This window comes from Triticum dicoccoides, chromosome 2A (genome assembly GCF_002162155.2).
Source record: "Triticum dicoccoides isolate Atlit2015 ecotype Zavitan chromosome 2A, WEW_v2.0, whole genome shotgun sequence".
Classification (NCBI taxonomy): Eukaryota; Viridiplantae; Streptophyta; class Magnoliopsida; order Poales; family Poaceae; genus Triticum; species Triticum dicoccoides.
Window position 1 is genome coordinate 333,819,398 of NC_041382.1, and position 16,182 is coordinate 333,835,579.

Here is a 16,182-nt window from a genome sequence, read left to right on the forward strand (position 1 = left end):
CAAGGGGAAAGGAGAGGTTGATGGAGATCCAGCAGCACGACGGCGTGGTGGTGGAAGCAACGGTGATCTCTGCAGGGCTTCGCCAAGCTCGGGGAGAGGGAGAAGTGTCACGGGAGGGAGAGGGAGGCGCCAGGGGCTAGGGTGCGGCTGCCCTCCCTCCCCCCCCCCCCCTATATATAGGACCCCTGGGGGGCCGGCCCTAGGAGATGCAATCTCCAAGGGAGGCGGCGGCCAAGGGGGGTGGAGTGCCCCCCAAGCCAAGTGGGGCGCCCCCACCTCTAGGGTTTCCAACCCTAGGTGCAGGGGAGGCCCATGGGGGGTGCACCAGCCCACCAGGGGCTGCTTCCCCTCCCACTTCAGCCCATGGGGCCCTCCGAGACAGGTGGCCCCACCCGATGGACCCCCGGGACCCTTCCGGTGGTCCCGGTACAATACCGATTACCCCCGAAACTTTCCCGATGGCCGAAACTTGACTTCCTATATATAAATCTTCACCTCCGGACCATTTCGGAACTCCTCGTGACGTCCAAGATCTCATCCGGGACTCCGAACAACTTTCGGGTTACCGTATACTAATATCTCAACAACCCTAGCATCACCGAAGCTTAAGTGTGTAGACCCTACAGGTTCGGGAGACACGCAGACATGACCGAGACGACTCTCCGGTCAATAACCAACAGCGGGATCTGGATACCCATGTTGTCTCCCACATGCTCCTCGATGATCTCATCGGATGAACCATGATGTTGAGGATTCAATCAATCCCGTATACAATTCCCTTTGTCAATCCGTACGTTACTTGCCCGAGACCCGATCGTCGGTATCCCAATACCTCGTCCAATCTCGTTACCGGCAAGTAACTTTACTCATACCGTAATGCATGATCCCGTGATCAACCACTTGGTCACATTGAGCTCATTATGATGATGCATTACCGAGTGGGCCCAGAGATACCTCTCCGTCATACGGAATGACAAAGCCTAGTCTCGATTCGTGCCAACCCAACAGACACTTTCGGAGATACCCGTAGTGCACCTTTATAGTCACCCAGTTATGTTGTGACGTTTGGTACACCCAAAGCACTCCTATGGTATCCAGGAGTTGCACAATCTCATGGTCTAAGGAAATGATACTTGACATTTGGAAAAGCTATAGCAAACGAACTACACGATCTTTAAGCTATGCTTAGGATTGGGTCTTGTCCATCGCATCATTCTCCTAATGATGTGATCCCGTTATCAATGACATCCAATGTCCATAGTCAGGAAACCATGACTATCTTTTGATCAACGAGCTAGTCAACTAGAGGCTCACTAGGGACGTGTTGTGGTCTATGTATTCACACATGTATTACGATTTCCGGATAACACAATTATAGCATGAATAATAGACAATTATCATGAACAAGGAAATATAATAATAACCATTTTATTATTGCCTCTAGGGCATATTTCCAACATTAACATGCAACAAAGAGTCACTCCAAAGTCACTAATAGCGGTGAAAAACAAAGAGATTATTGTAGGGTACGAAACCACCTCAAAGTTATTCTTTTTGATCGATCTATTCAAGAGTCCGTAGTAAAATAACATGAAGCTATTCTTTTCGTTCGATCTATCCTAGAGTTCGTACTAGAATAACACCTTAAGAAACAAATCAACCAAAACCCTAATGTCACCTAGATATTCCAATGTCACCTCAAGTATCCGTGAGTATGATTATATGATATGCATCACACAATCTCATATTCATCTTTTCAACCAACACAAAGAACTTCAAAGAGTGCCCCAAAGTTTCTACCGGAGAGTCAAGACGAAAACATGTGCCAACCCCTATGCATAAGTTCACGAGTTCACGGAACTCGCAAGTTGGTCACCAAAACATACATCAAGTGTATCACGTGAATATCCCATCGTCACCACAGATAAACACATGCAAGACATACATCAAGTGTTCTCAAATCCTTAAAGACTCAATCCGATAAGATAACTTCAAAGGGAAAACTCAATCCATTACAAGAGAGTAGGGGGGGGACATCATAAGATCCAACTATAATAGCAAAGCTCGCGATACATCAAGATCGTCCTGAATCAAGAACACGAGAGAGAGAGAGAGAGAGAGATAAAACACATAGCTACTGGTACATACCCTCAGCCCTGAGGGTGAACTACTCCCTCCTCGTCATGGAGAGCGTCGGGATGATGAAGATGGCCACCTGTGATGGATTTGCCCTTCGGCAGGGTGCTTGATCGGGTCTAGATCAGTTTTCGATGGCTATGGAGGCTTGCGGCAGCGGAACTCCCCATCTAGGTTATTTTCTGGAAGTTTGGGGATATATAAGAGGCGTTAGCATCGGGTACAAGTCAGGAGGTCCACGAGGCAGCCACGAGGTAGGGGGCGCGCCCAGGGGGTAGGGCGCGCCCTCTACCCTCGTGGACGGCTCGGGACTCTTTTGGCCCAACTCTTTTACTCCGGGGGCTTCTTTTGGTCCATAAAAAAACATAAAAAATTGGCACGTCAATTGGACTCCGTTTGGTATTCCTTTTTTGTAAAACTCAAAAACAAGGAAAAAATAAACTGGCATTGGGCTCTAGGTTAATAGGTTACTCCCAAAAATCATATAAATTAGCATATAAATGCATAAAAACATCCTAGATGGATAATATAATAGCATGGAACAATCAAAAATTATAGATACGTTGGAGACGTATGAAGCATCCCCAAGCTTAATTCCTGCTCGTCCTCGAGTAGGTAAATGATAAAAACAGAATTTTTGATGTGGAATGCTTCCTAACATAATTTTCAATGTAATTTTCTTTATTGTGGCATGAATTTTCAGATCCAAAAGATTCAAGACAAAAGTTTAATATTACATAAAAATAATAATACTTCAAGCATACTAACCAAGCAATTATGTCTTCTCAAAATATCATAGCCAAAGAAAGCTCATCTCTACAAAATCATATAGTTTGTCCATGCTTCATTTTCGTCACACAAAATGCTCCCATCATGCACAACCTCGATGACAAGCCAAGCAATTGTTTCATACTTTAGTATTGTCAAACTTTTTCAACTTTCACGCAATACATGAGTGCGAGCCATGGACATAACACTATAGGTGGAACAAAATATGATGATGGAGGTTGTGTGGAGAAGACAAAAAAGGAGAAAGTCTCACATCGACACGGCTAATCAACGGGCTATGGAGATGCCCATCAATTGATGCCAATGCGAGGAGTAGGGATTGCCATGCAGTGGATGCACTAGAGCTATAAATGTATGAAAGCTCAACAAAAGAAACTAAGTGGGTGTGCATCCAACTTGCTTGCTCACGAAGACCTAGGGCATTTTGAGGAAGCCCATTGTTGGAATATACAAGCCAAGTTCTATAACGAAAATTCCCACTAGTATATGAAAGTGACAAAATAAGAGACTCTCTATCATGAAGATCATGGTGCAACTTTGAAGCACAAGTGTGGAAAAAGGATAGTTACATTGTCCTTCCCTCTTTCTCTCTCTTTTTTTGGTCCTTCTCTTTTTCTTATTTGGCCTTTCTCTTTCTCTTTTTTCTTTTTTTCACACGGGACAATGCTCTAATAATGATGATCATCACACTTCTATTTATTTACAACTCGATACTAGAACAAAATATGACTCTATATGAATGCCTCTGGTGGTGTACCGGGATGTGCAATGATTCAAGAGTGGCATGTATAAAAATTACGAGAGGTGGCTTTGCCACAAATACAATGTCAACTACCTGATCATGCAAGGCAATATGACAATGATGAAGCGTGTCATAATAAATGGACGGTGGAAAGTTGCATGGCAATATATCTCGGAATGGCTATGGAAATGCCATAATAGGTAGGTATGGTGGTTGTTTTGAGGAAGATACAAGGAGGCTTATGTGTGATAGAGTGTATCATATCACGGGGTTTGGATGCACTAGCGAAGTTTGCACCAACTCTCCAGGTGAGAAAGGGCAATGCACGGTACCGAAGAGTGCGTATAATCCATGGACTCAACATTAGTCATAAAGAACTCACATACTTGTTGCAAAAATCTACAAGTCATCAAAACCAAGCACTACGCGCATGCTCCTAGGGGGATAGATTGGTAGGAAAAGACATCGCTCGTCCTCGACCGCCACTCATAAGGAAGGCAATCAAAGAACACCTCATGCTTCAAATTTGTCACATAATGGTTACCATACGTGCATGCTACAGGACTTGCAAACCTCAACACAAGTATTTCTCAAATTCACAACTACTCAAGTAGCATGACTCTAATATCACCATCCTCATGTCTCAAAACAATCATCAAGAATCAAACTTCTCATAGTATTCAATGCACTTTATATGAAAGTTTTTATTATATCCCTCTTGGATGCCTATCATATTAGGACTAAATTCATAACCAAATCAAACTACCATGTTGTTTAGATACTCTCAAAATGATATAAGTGAAGCATGAGAGCAAATGACAAACTACTCCAAAAGATATAAGTGAAGATCAATGAGTAGTCGAATAATTATGCAACTATGTGAAGACTCTCTAACATTTAATAATTTCATATATTGGTATTTTATTCAAACAGCAAGCAAAACAAAATAAAATAAAATGATGCTCCAAGCAAAATACATATCATGTGGTGAATAAAAATATAGCTCCAAGTAAAGTTACCGATGAACAAAGACGAAAGAGGGGATGCCATCCGGGCATCCCCAAGCTTAGGCTCTTGGTTGTACTTGAATATTACCTTGGGGTGCCTTGGGCATACCTAAGCTTAGGCTCTTGCCACTCCTTATGGCATAGTCCATCGAATCTTCACCCAAAACTTGAAAACTTCACAACAGAAAACTCAACAGAAAACTCATAAGCTCCGTTAGTATAAGAAAGCAAATCACCACTTAGGTACTGTGAAGACAAGATTCATAGTTTTTCTCCCATTATGCCTACTGTACCATATCATTTCTACAATTTATATTAAGCAATATAAGCCATAGAAACTAGAAAACAAGCAAACCATGCATCGAAAACAGAATCTGTCAAAAACAGAACAGTCTATAGTAATCTGTAACTCTCGAATACTTCTGTAACTCCAAAAATTCTGAAAAATTAGGATGACCAGGAAAAAAGTATATTTATCTACTACAGTTGGAATTGTTATTTTATCGCTCTTTGGTAAAGAAATGATAATTATTTTTGTGAGCGCATACTTTCTGTTTTTATTAGCAAGATCAAACAACAATCACCCAAGAAGATCCTAAAGGCTTTGCTTGGCCCAAACACTAATTAAAACATAAAAAACACAATCATAACAGAAGCTATATGAATTATTTATTACTAAATAGGAACAAAAAGCAAAGAACAACAATAAAATTGGGTTGACTCCCAACAAGCGCTATCGTTTAACGCCCCTAACTAGGCATGACGATTTCAATGATGCTCACATAAAAGATAAGAATTGAAACATAAAGAGAGCATCATGAAGAATATGACTAGCACATTTAAGTCTAACCCACTTCCTATGCATGGGGATTTTGTGAGCAAACAATTTATGGGAACAAGAATCAACTAGCATAGGAAAGCAAAACAAGATAACTTCAAAACTTTAAGCACACAGAGAGGAAACTTGGTATTATTGCAATTCCCAGAAGCATATATTCCTCCCTCATAATAATTTTTAGTAGCATCATGAATGAATTCAACAATATAACTATCACATCAATCATTCTTTTCATGAGCCACAAGCATAGAATTTTACTACTCTCCACGTAAGCAAAATTCTTCTCATTCGGAATAGTGGGAGTATCATAAGAAACTCGAATACTATAATTGTTTCCACATTAAAAGATTAACGTTCAGGAAAAGGGTAATCTTAATCATGACAAGTTTTGTAAATATAATCATCACTACTTTTTATAACATAAGTATCATAAGAATAATCATCATAAGTAGCGACTTTGTTCTCATCATAATCAATTGAAACCTCTTCCAAGATAGTGGAATCATTACTAAATAAAGTCTTGACCTCTCCAAATCCACTTTCGTAATTGTCACAATAAGATTCAACATACTCCAAAATAGTGGGATAATTATTTCCTAAAGTTGACACTCTTCCAACCCCACTTTCATCAATATAATCATCATAAATAGGAGGCATGATATCATCATAATAAATTTGCTCATCAAAACTTGGGAGACTAAAAATATCATCTTCATTAAACATAGAATCCCAAGCTTGGGACAAACATTAATTGCATCAAATAAATTCTCAAACATGTAATTCTCATCAAACATAGCATCCCCAAGCTTGGCCCTTTGCATATCATAAGCATAATCACTCTCATCATTAATAGTATGGATATCACCAACAGTATAGCAATTATCATCATCACAATGAGTAATAGGAGCAACATCATTTGGGAGGGATACCTTTTTACCTTTGCTTGTCCGTCTTTTCTTTTTCCTCTTCACATTAAGTATGGGTTTAATCCTCTTTTTGGAGCTCCTTATTATTGAGATTGGTTGAATAGAAGGCTCCTCCTCGTTACCTGATTCATCATAGGAAAGAATAGGAAGATATTGGGAAATCTCTTCCCTTTCATTAGTATTCTCTTCATCTTCTATTTGTTTCCTTGTGTTTATGTAATTGGCAATATAAGGATTTTCAATGCAATTCACCGCACAATACTTATAAATTTCCTCTAGATCAAAATCAAGAACTTTATTAAGGGCAAATTCTGGAATATCCTTGGTTATACGTTTTATTTCTTCATAACCCACAAGCAAACTAAGTTCATTATGATGCTCAAGGGAAATCAAGTCATCACAATTGTTGGACACGATTCGATCATGAACCAATTTGCATTGGATATTTAAATGACCACGTTCAATTCAAAGTTCACAAGGATCGCTAAGAAAATTTAAATTTTCAGTACAAACATCTAGCCTTTCTTGCAACCATTTAGTTTCTAAATACTTATGCCTCTTGCAAAATCTATCTTCCCTATTTGGTGTGTACTTGCAAACTCTATGCACTCCACAAAAATTGACATGCTTATAAGAGGCATTTTCATCATGACTAGTGCAATCATCATTAGTACTATGGATATTCAAAGAGTTCGTACTAACAACATTGCAATCATGCTCATCATTGAAAGATTTAGTGCCAAACATTTTAATGCATTCTTCTTCTAGCATTTTGGCACAATTATCGGAATCCTTATTTTCACGAAAGATATTAAAAAGATGAAGCATATGAGGCACCCTCAATTCCAGTTTTTTGTAGTTTTCTTTTTAAACTAAACAAGTGATAAAACAAGAAACTAAAAGATTCGATTGCAAGATCTAAAGATATACCTTCAAGCGCTAACCTCCCCAGCAACGGCGCCGGAAAAGAGCTTGATGTCTACTACACAACCTTCTTCTTGTAGACGTTGTTGGCCTCCAAGTGCAGAGGTTTGTAGGGCAGTAGAAAATTTCCCTCAAGTGGATGACCTAAGGTTTATCAATCCGTGGGAGGCGTAGGATGAAGATGGTTTCTCTCAACCAACCCTGCAACCAAATAACAAAGAGTCTCTTGTGTCCCCAACACATCCAATACAATGGTAAATTGTATAGGTGCACTAGTTCGGCGAAGAGATGGTGATACAAGTGCAATATGGATGGTAGATATAAGTTTTTGTAATCTGAAAATATAAAAACAGCAAGGTAACTAATGATAAAAGTGAGCGAAAATGGTATTACAATACGTTGAAACAAGGCCTAAGGTTCATACTTTCACTAGTGCAAGTTCTCTCAACAATAATAACATAATTAGATCATATAAATATCCCTTAACATGCAACAAAGAGTCACTCCAAAGTCACTAATAGCAGAGAACAAACGAAGAGATTATTGTTGGGTATGAAACCACCTGAAAGTTATTCTTTCTGATCGATCTATTCAAGAGTACATAGTAAAATAACACGAAGCTATTCTTTCTGTTCGATCTATCTTAGAGTTTGTACTAGAATAACACCTTAAGACACAAATCAGCCAAAACCCTAATGTCACCTAGATACTCCAATGTCACCTCAAGTATCCGTGGGTATGATTATACGATATGCATCACACAATCTTAGATTCATCTATTCAACCAACACAAAGAACTTGAAAGAATGCCCCAAAGTTTCTACCGGAGAGTCAAGACGAAAACGTGTGCCAACCCCTATCATAAGTTTACGAGGTCACAGAACTCGCAACTTGATCACCAAAACATACATCAAGTGGATCACGTGAATATCCCATTGTCACCACAGTAAGCACATGCAAGACATACATCAAGTGTTCTCAAATCCTTAAAGACTCAATCCGATAAGATAAATTCAAAGGGAAAACTTAATCCAATACAAGAGAGTGAGGGGGAGAAACATCATAAGATCCAACTATAATAGCAAAGCTCATGATACATCAAGATCGTGCCAAATCAAGAACACAAGAGAGAGAGAGAGAGAGAGAGAGAGAGAGATCAAACACATACCTACTGGTACATACCCTCAGCCCCGAGGGTGAACTACTCCCTCCTCGTCATGGAGAGAGCCAGGATTATGAATATGGCCATTGGTGATGGATTCCCCCCTTCGGCATGGTGCCAGACCGAGTCTAGATTGGTTTTCGATGGCTACAGAGGCTTGCGACAGCGGAACTCCCAATCTAGGTTATTTTCGGGAAGTTTGGGGATATATAAGAGGCGTTGGCATCGGGAACAAGTCAGGGGGGTCCATGAGGCAGCCACGAGGTAGGGGCGCACCCAGGGGGGTAGTGCACGCCCTCCACCCTCGTGGATGGCTCGGGACTCTTCTGGACCAACTCTTTTACTCCGGGGGCTTCTTTTGGTCCATAATAAATCATCAAAAAATGGCACAACAATTGGACTCCGTTTGGTATTCCTTTTCTGTAAAACTCAAAAACAAGGAAAAAACGGAAACTGGCACTGGGCTCTAGGTTAATAGGTTAGTCCCAAAAATCGTATAAAATAGCATATAAATGCATAAAAACATCCTAGATGGATAATATAATAGCATGGAACAATAAAAAATTATTGATACGATGGAGACATATCACGGGCCCACAAGGCTCTGTTTGACCTAGCTCTGCCTCTATAAATTCTCTAAAATCGTGAAACCAACAAGGGATTCCACAAAATACTTTTTCCTCTGCTGCAAGTTCCATAACCATGAGATCCCGTCTAGGGGCCTTTTCTAGTACCCTGCCGGAGGGGGATTCGATCACGGAGGGGGCTCATCATCATCCTTGCTGCCCTCCGATGATGCATGAGTAGTTTACCACAGACCTATGGGTCCATGGTTAGTAGCTAGATGGTTTCTTCCCTCTTTTTGATCTTCAATACAATGTTCTCCTCGGTGTTCTTGGAGATCTATTTGATGTAATGACTTTTTACGGTGTGTTTGTTGGGATCTGATGAGTTGTGAGTTTATGATCAAATCTATCCATGAATATTATTTGAGTTTTCTCTGAACTCTTTTATGCATGATTGTTATAGCTATCGGTGTCAAAACCGGCGGATCTCGGGTAGGGGGTCCCGAACTGTGCGTGTAAGGTCGATGGTAACAGGAGACAGGGGACATGATGTTTTACCCAGGTTCGGGCCCTCTTGATGGAGGTAATACCCTACGTCTTGCTTGATTGATCTTGATGAGTATGAGGATTACAAGAGTTGATCTACCACGAGATCGTTGTGGCTAAACCCTAGAAGTCTAGCCTGTATGATTGTGATTGTCTCTATGGAGTAAACCCTCCGGTTTATATAGACACTGGAGGGGACTAGGGTTACAAAAAGTTGGTTACAGAGAAAGGAAATAATACATCCGAACGCCATGCTTGCCATCCACGCAAAGGAGAGTCCCATCCAGACACGGTAGGAAGTCTTATATCTTGTATATTCATGGCCCAACAGTCCGGCCCATGTCACACAGGTCGGGCACCCGAGGACCCCTTAATCGAGGACTCCCTCAGTAGCCCCTGAACCAGGCTTCAATGACGACGTGTGCGGCGTGCAGATTGTCTTTGGCATTGCAAGGCGGGTTTCTCCTCCAAATATTTCAAAGTTGTCCTCGAACACAGAGAACGTGTCCGGCTCTACAAAACAGGCTCCATAAAGAGTATAATATTTAACAAGTCCCATCTACTGACATTTTTGTAGTGAGACACCACGTCTCCGCCCGGTCATTATTTCGAATCGTTTTTTAGCCTATCTTTCCATGTTTCGAGATGCGGTTTTCATTGGCACGTCTTGTCAAAGCAGAGACCATGTCCCCTTATTGCGGGATTCTTATCAATACGGGCGTGGGTAATCCAACGGCGCCGCCTGCACGGCCCTTGGGGAATAGGAGAGTTTTAAGGCGAGTGGGGAGGCGCTTGATGTTCCCTGCCTTTATAAAGACGTAAGGATTCACCTCTTTCGCCCACGCCTTCCTTCTCTCTGCCCATCCATTCTCGAGCTCCAATGACCAAGTTCCCATCTTTTCCGCCTCAAAAAAGCACTCCATCCATGTCCGGATCCGGAGCGGAGGGCAAGTGGATGGCCTCCTCCGTCATGGAGAAGGACATTACGAAGATCTAGGAGGCAGGGTACTTGGCCTCAGAAATCGCCCACCGGCTTCCGGCCAAGGGGCAGATCATCCCCACCCCGAAGTCCCATGAGAGGGTGGTGTTCATCCCCCACTTCGTCCACGGGCTGGGATTTCCATTCCACCCATTCGTCTACGGATTCATGTTATACTATGGGCTAGATTTTCATGATCTAGCCCCCAATTCCTTCCTCAAAATCTCGACATTCAATGTCGTGTGTGAGGCCTTCCTCCGCATCTCACCCCACTTCGGACTGTGGCTGAAGACCTTCAACATGAAGTTGAAGGTGGTGGGCGGTCAGCATGCAGAGTGTGGAGGCGCTATGGTGAACAAGCTGTCCAATGTCCCATGACCCAAAGGTACCTTCATGGAGACTGTCAAGGGGTGGCAAAAGCAGTGGTTCTATGTTACAGAGCCCCGCAACACCACTTGGCCCGCGACCCCCGAATTCAAATCCGGGGCCCCAATGCGGCTCACCTCCTGGCAGGAGAAGGGCCTGGACTGGGCATCATCGAATGAGCTAGTTGCGCCGTAGATGCGCATCAAGAGCATGGTGGACAAGAACATCAAGCTTGTCAATGTGATCCAGGTGATGCTCTTTCGTCGGATACTTCCTTGCCAGAGCCGGACCTGCAATCTGTGGGAGTTTGATCCAGCCAAGCACCAGACCCTGCAACAGTTCTTCGGCGTCATGCACGAAGGCATCTGGAAGGTGCTTTTCAAGGCCAATGAGACGTGGACGAAGACGACCGAGGACCGTGGGTACAACCTGGACCATCCCACCAGTCCGGTAAGTTTTTCGTATTGAAAGGTGTATCCTTCACCTGTGTATTCAAGGAAGATGTCTAAGCTTCCATATTTGTCTTTCCAGGGCTGGACAGAGAAGGCAGAGCGAATCCAGTGTCCGGCTCAGCTGCCCGAAATCCCAGCTATCCCGCTTCTAACGAAGATGCTGGTTCCGGCGCCCTACCAGGCGTCAGAGAAGAAGGCCAAGAAGAAGGCCAAGGGGCCCAGAAGTGGCCTCCGCCATAAAGGCACTTCGGACATGACGTCTGAAGACATCGAAACCCATTCCTCCCCCGCTGCTGAGGACGAGGAGGAGGAGGAGGAAAGTAACTTTCCCCTTGAGGGGGAAGGAAGAAAAGGGGGGCCTCCACGGATCTGGAGGCAGAGGAGCCCAAGAAGGGGAGGGTCCCCCTCGCGGACAACTCCGTGTTGGATACAGATAGCAGCTCCGAGTGGCACCCCAGGAAGAAGCTCCTGGCCGAATCGTAAGTACTCAAAAGAACCTATGCACACATATATGTAACTTCTTTATTTCATGGTTTTAATGTGTCAAATCATGCGCTGTAGTCCGGCTCACGCCCGCCCCCAGCAATCCTCATCTTCGGGGAACGCGCTGGATCGAAAGGTGATGGACAACAGGTCACTTCCGGAGGCCTCCTCTCCCAAGGCCACGGACGACGCCGAGGTGTTGTCCTGAAGGACCTTCGCAGGCCAGGGAGAGGAACAGGAGGCCGTCAGGGCGGCGCCAGAAGGCGAGACCTTGGCCGCCGGACATATGGGGGAGCAAATCCCCCCGAAGACTGGTGATGGGGGCCATGTCTAATTCGGCCCCTAGCCGAACACTATTCCGGAGTCCCATACGGCTCCGGAATTAGGCAAGCAGCCTCCTTCGCGAGAAGGAGGTGCACCTATTCCACCGGTGACCTCTGTCCATCCAGAGGCGCCGGATACCTTACTGGAAGCACTGCAAAGTGCTTCCATTATTGAAGAACAATGTACCCTCATGGGTACAGTGGTTGAGAGGGTTCGGTCCGCTAAGAGCGGACTGACCGAAGCCTGCACCAGCCTTCTGACAGGCTTTGAGGTATGCGACGTAATTTATGAAAAAAATAATATCATAATATAGACAGTAGCCCCTGAGACACTGTCCAGTGCTCGAAAAGAGAAGCCGGACAGAGGATCAAATAATTTTTGCAGGAGACTAACCAATATATGTCTATATGAATAAGCAGGCATCGATGCTGGCTGCGGCCTCTCATTCTGCCGAAGTCTCTAAACTGAAGCAGAGTTTGGAGCGGGCCAAGGAAGAGCTCAGCCATGTTAAAAACAACTAGAGGACCAGCAAGGTATGCAATGGTCTATTCGGATGTAAAGATATATGAATTGTGTATGTTGATCATACTATCATGATATTTCGTAGGAGCTGCAACCGGGGTGGAGACCCTCAAGAAGTCCCTGGCCGAGGCCCAAGAGAGAGCAGAGAAGGAACAAGCCGCCCGTGAAAAGCACGAGGCAAGGGTCGGGGAGGTTCAGCAGGAGCTCCAGGACGCTGCAAAGAAATGCGAGTCCTTGGAGCGCAAGATTTAGGACCAAGATTCCGAACTTGCTAAGGCCCACCAAAGTGCGCAAGAGGCCCGGGCCGAAGCCCAGGGTGCCCTCCAGGAAATTCAGGAAGCCAGGAAAATTGCGGTGGGTAAGGCCTTTCTTATGTAGAGCAAGTTTGTGAAGAAAAGGTACCTCTTACTGACCCGGATTTGGAGTTCTCTAGTAGCATTTGCGGATCTGCCGCACAGTGTTGCTGACGCAGTGGAGTTCTACCGAGCCAAAGAGGGGAGCTCAACGGAGAAGCTATTCCGGTCGCAATACCTTGCGCCAGAACATCCGGTGCCCTTTAGCGATCACCTGAAGCAGCTGACCAAACTACATAGGGCAGCCGAACTGGCCATGAAGGATTTGATAATCCGTCTATGGCCTGCTGACGCCCAGCCCAGCAGCTACTTCGGACTCGTGAAGCGGCTGTTCAATGTCTGCCCTCGGCTTGACGCCATCAAGCGGTCGGTTTGCATCGAAGGTGCGCGAATGGCCTTCGCCCGTGTCAAGGTGCAGTGGGCGAAGATGGACGCCGTCAAGCTCGCGACCGAGGGACAGCCCGAGGGCAAGGAGCACCGTACGCCCGAGCGGTATTTTGAGGATGTCCTGAAGGGATCCTGCATTTTAGAGGGCCAGTGTTCAAAAGACATTATCTTTGAATGAATACCTTCATGTTATCCCGGCCTGTATGGTGAAAACAAGGCTGATATGTAATATAATGCTTGCTGTTTATTTTAAGTTTTGACCTCCTGTGTGGCTGTTTTATTAAATCTGAGAGTTGGCCAGTCGTCGGCTTCAGCCCCACGTAGGTAGTACGGGGGTGTTCGGGTTGAAACCTAAACACTCTTGATCCAAGATTTTGGTTCTTAAAGGAGGTGTTTAGCGCAACGAACTAGGCAATCAGACTATGTGGCTTTATCACCCTCACTTAGCCATAGGAGTTTGACAATAGAAATGTAGGCATAGTCCATGGTATTCATTAGTCCGGACTAGGGTGGTGTAGACACCGATCGGGCGAAGGCTGATCCATCGCATAATGCGGAAAAAATCGCAAGAGATTTTAACCTCCAAATAGCTGACTAGCTCATGCCGCATCATGACAGTCAGTTTTTGGCTTTCTCTACTGAGGTGCTCATCCGGATAGACCAGGACACAATCGCAGTAGTTCTCCCTTTACTATCCTAGCCGATAGAGCGGAACGTAAGGCAGTAAATATAGGAGGCGGGCAACCCAACTATTGACCAAAGGCATGATTCAGAGCCGATGCATATAATGCTAAATTCGGGGGGCCGAACTATACTGTAAAGGTGTCGGACTTGTTGCCGTAGTATGGAGCGCAATGAGGCTCCTGGCAAATCAAGGCGTACCAAAGTGTACGGATGCAATCAATAAGAATAACGAAATAAAATGAAGTAGTAAGCCAGTGCCACATAAGCCGGGCCGCAAATTGTTTCCATTGCAAGTTGATTAATACGTCAATGCGTATTTGTACAAATAGTGTGATAGGCAACAGGGCTATTTAACATGCCGAGACCAAGGGGGGAGCTTCGTGCGGGTCCTGAAAATAGGTAGAGTGATCGTCAAAAAGACCACCTGGAAATTCCCCCATACATCGATGCTACTTGCCACCTTGGTATATCCATCCTTCGAAAGGATCAATTGTTAGGCCGTCGAGAAGGACATGTGGAGAAGAAACCTAAAAAGGATAAAAAAATGTGTGTGTTCAGGGACGGTCGAGCCGTATTATGTATCACAATCGGGTTACGCCTCCGTCTTTGCCCATGTTATTTTGAGTTCGTAGTTATGTGCGCGCGGTACGTATGCCGCCGGTTGGTCGGGACTGAGACGGAGGCCGAATTGCTAGTCAAGCTCCTGACGAGCTTGACTGTCTTGCTGCGGAGTAATCCGGACTCGTTTGACGGTGTCCGGGAGCTTGGCCGCCGAATTAAAATCCTGCTTGATAAGGCCGCTCTGTACTTCCGCTGCAAGGGTCGTGGTGTGCTCCTCGGTACGGAGGGAGCGTTCCGTGTTTTCATTGACTATTATGACACCGCGTGGTCCGGGCATCTTGAGATTGAGATAAGCATAGTCTGGAACCGCATTGAATCGAGCAAATGCAGTTCGTCCAAGCAGTGTGTGATAGCCACTGCGGAAGGGGACGATATCGAAGATCATGTCCTCGCTTCGGAAGTTGTCCGGAGATCTGAAGACGACTTCCAATGTAATTGAACCTGTGCAGTGGGCCTCTACACCTGGTATTACTCCTTTAAAGGTAGTTTTTGTGGGCTTGATTCTTGACGGATCGATGCCCATCATGCAGACTGTATCCTGATAGAGCAGGTTGAGGCTGCTGCCACCGTCCATGAGGACGCGCATGAGGTGGAATCCATCAATGATTGGGTCGACGACTAGTGCGGCTGAGCCGCCATGACGGATACTAGTCGGATGATCCCTGCGATCGAAGGTGATCGGACAGGACAACCATGGGTTGAATTTTGGGGCGATTGGCTCTATCGCGTAGACGTCCCTGAGCGCTCGCTTTGGGGATGTGGGTAACGTATATCATGCTCACCATTTTGACTTGAGGGGGAAACTTCGTGTGTCCCCCTGTGTTCGGTGGACGGGTCTTCTTGTCGTCGTCCTCACTTTGCGACCCCTTCTCCTTGTCTTCGATATTTAACTTACCAGCATGTTTAAAGACCCAATAGCTTCTGTGGGTATGATTGGCTCATTTATCGGGGGTGCCGTGGATCTGACACGGACGATCCAGTATGCGTTCCAAGCTGGATGAGCCCGGATTGTTTCTTTTATATGGCTTCTTTCGCTGGCCAGACTTGGAGCCACTGAATCCGGCGTTGACCGCCATGTCATCGGTATTGTTACCATTGTTTCGATGCTTGTGCCTGTTGCATCAGGGCTTGCCTTGTTATTTCTGGCTTAAGAAGTGCCAGGTTCGCTTGCACTATTATTGCTACGAGCTAGCCAGCTATCTTCGCCCGCGCAAAAGCGGGTCATAAGTGTTGTGAGGGCCGCCATGGACTTCGGCTTTTCTTGGCCGAGGTGTCGGGCGAGCCATTCGTCGCGGATCCTATGCTTAAAAGCCGCTAGGGCTTTGACATCTGGACAGTCGATGATCTGGTTCTTTTTAGTTAGGAACCGAGTCCA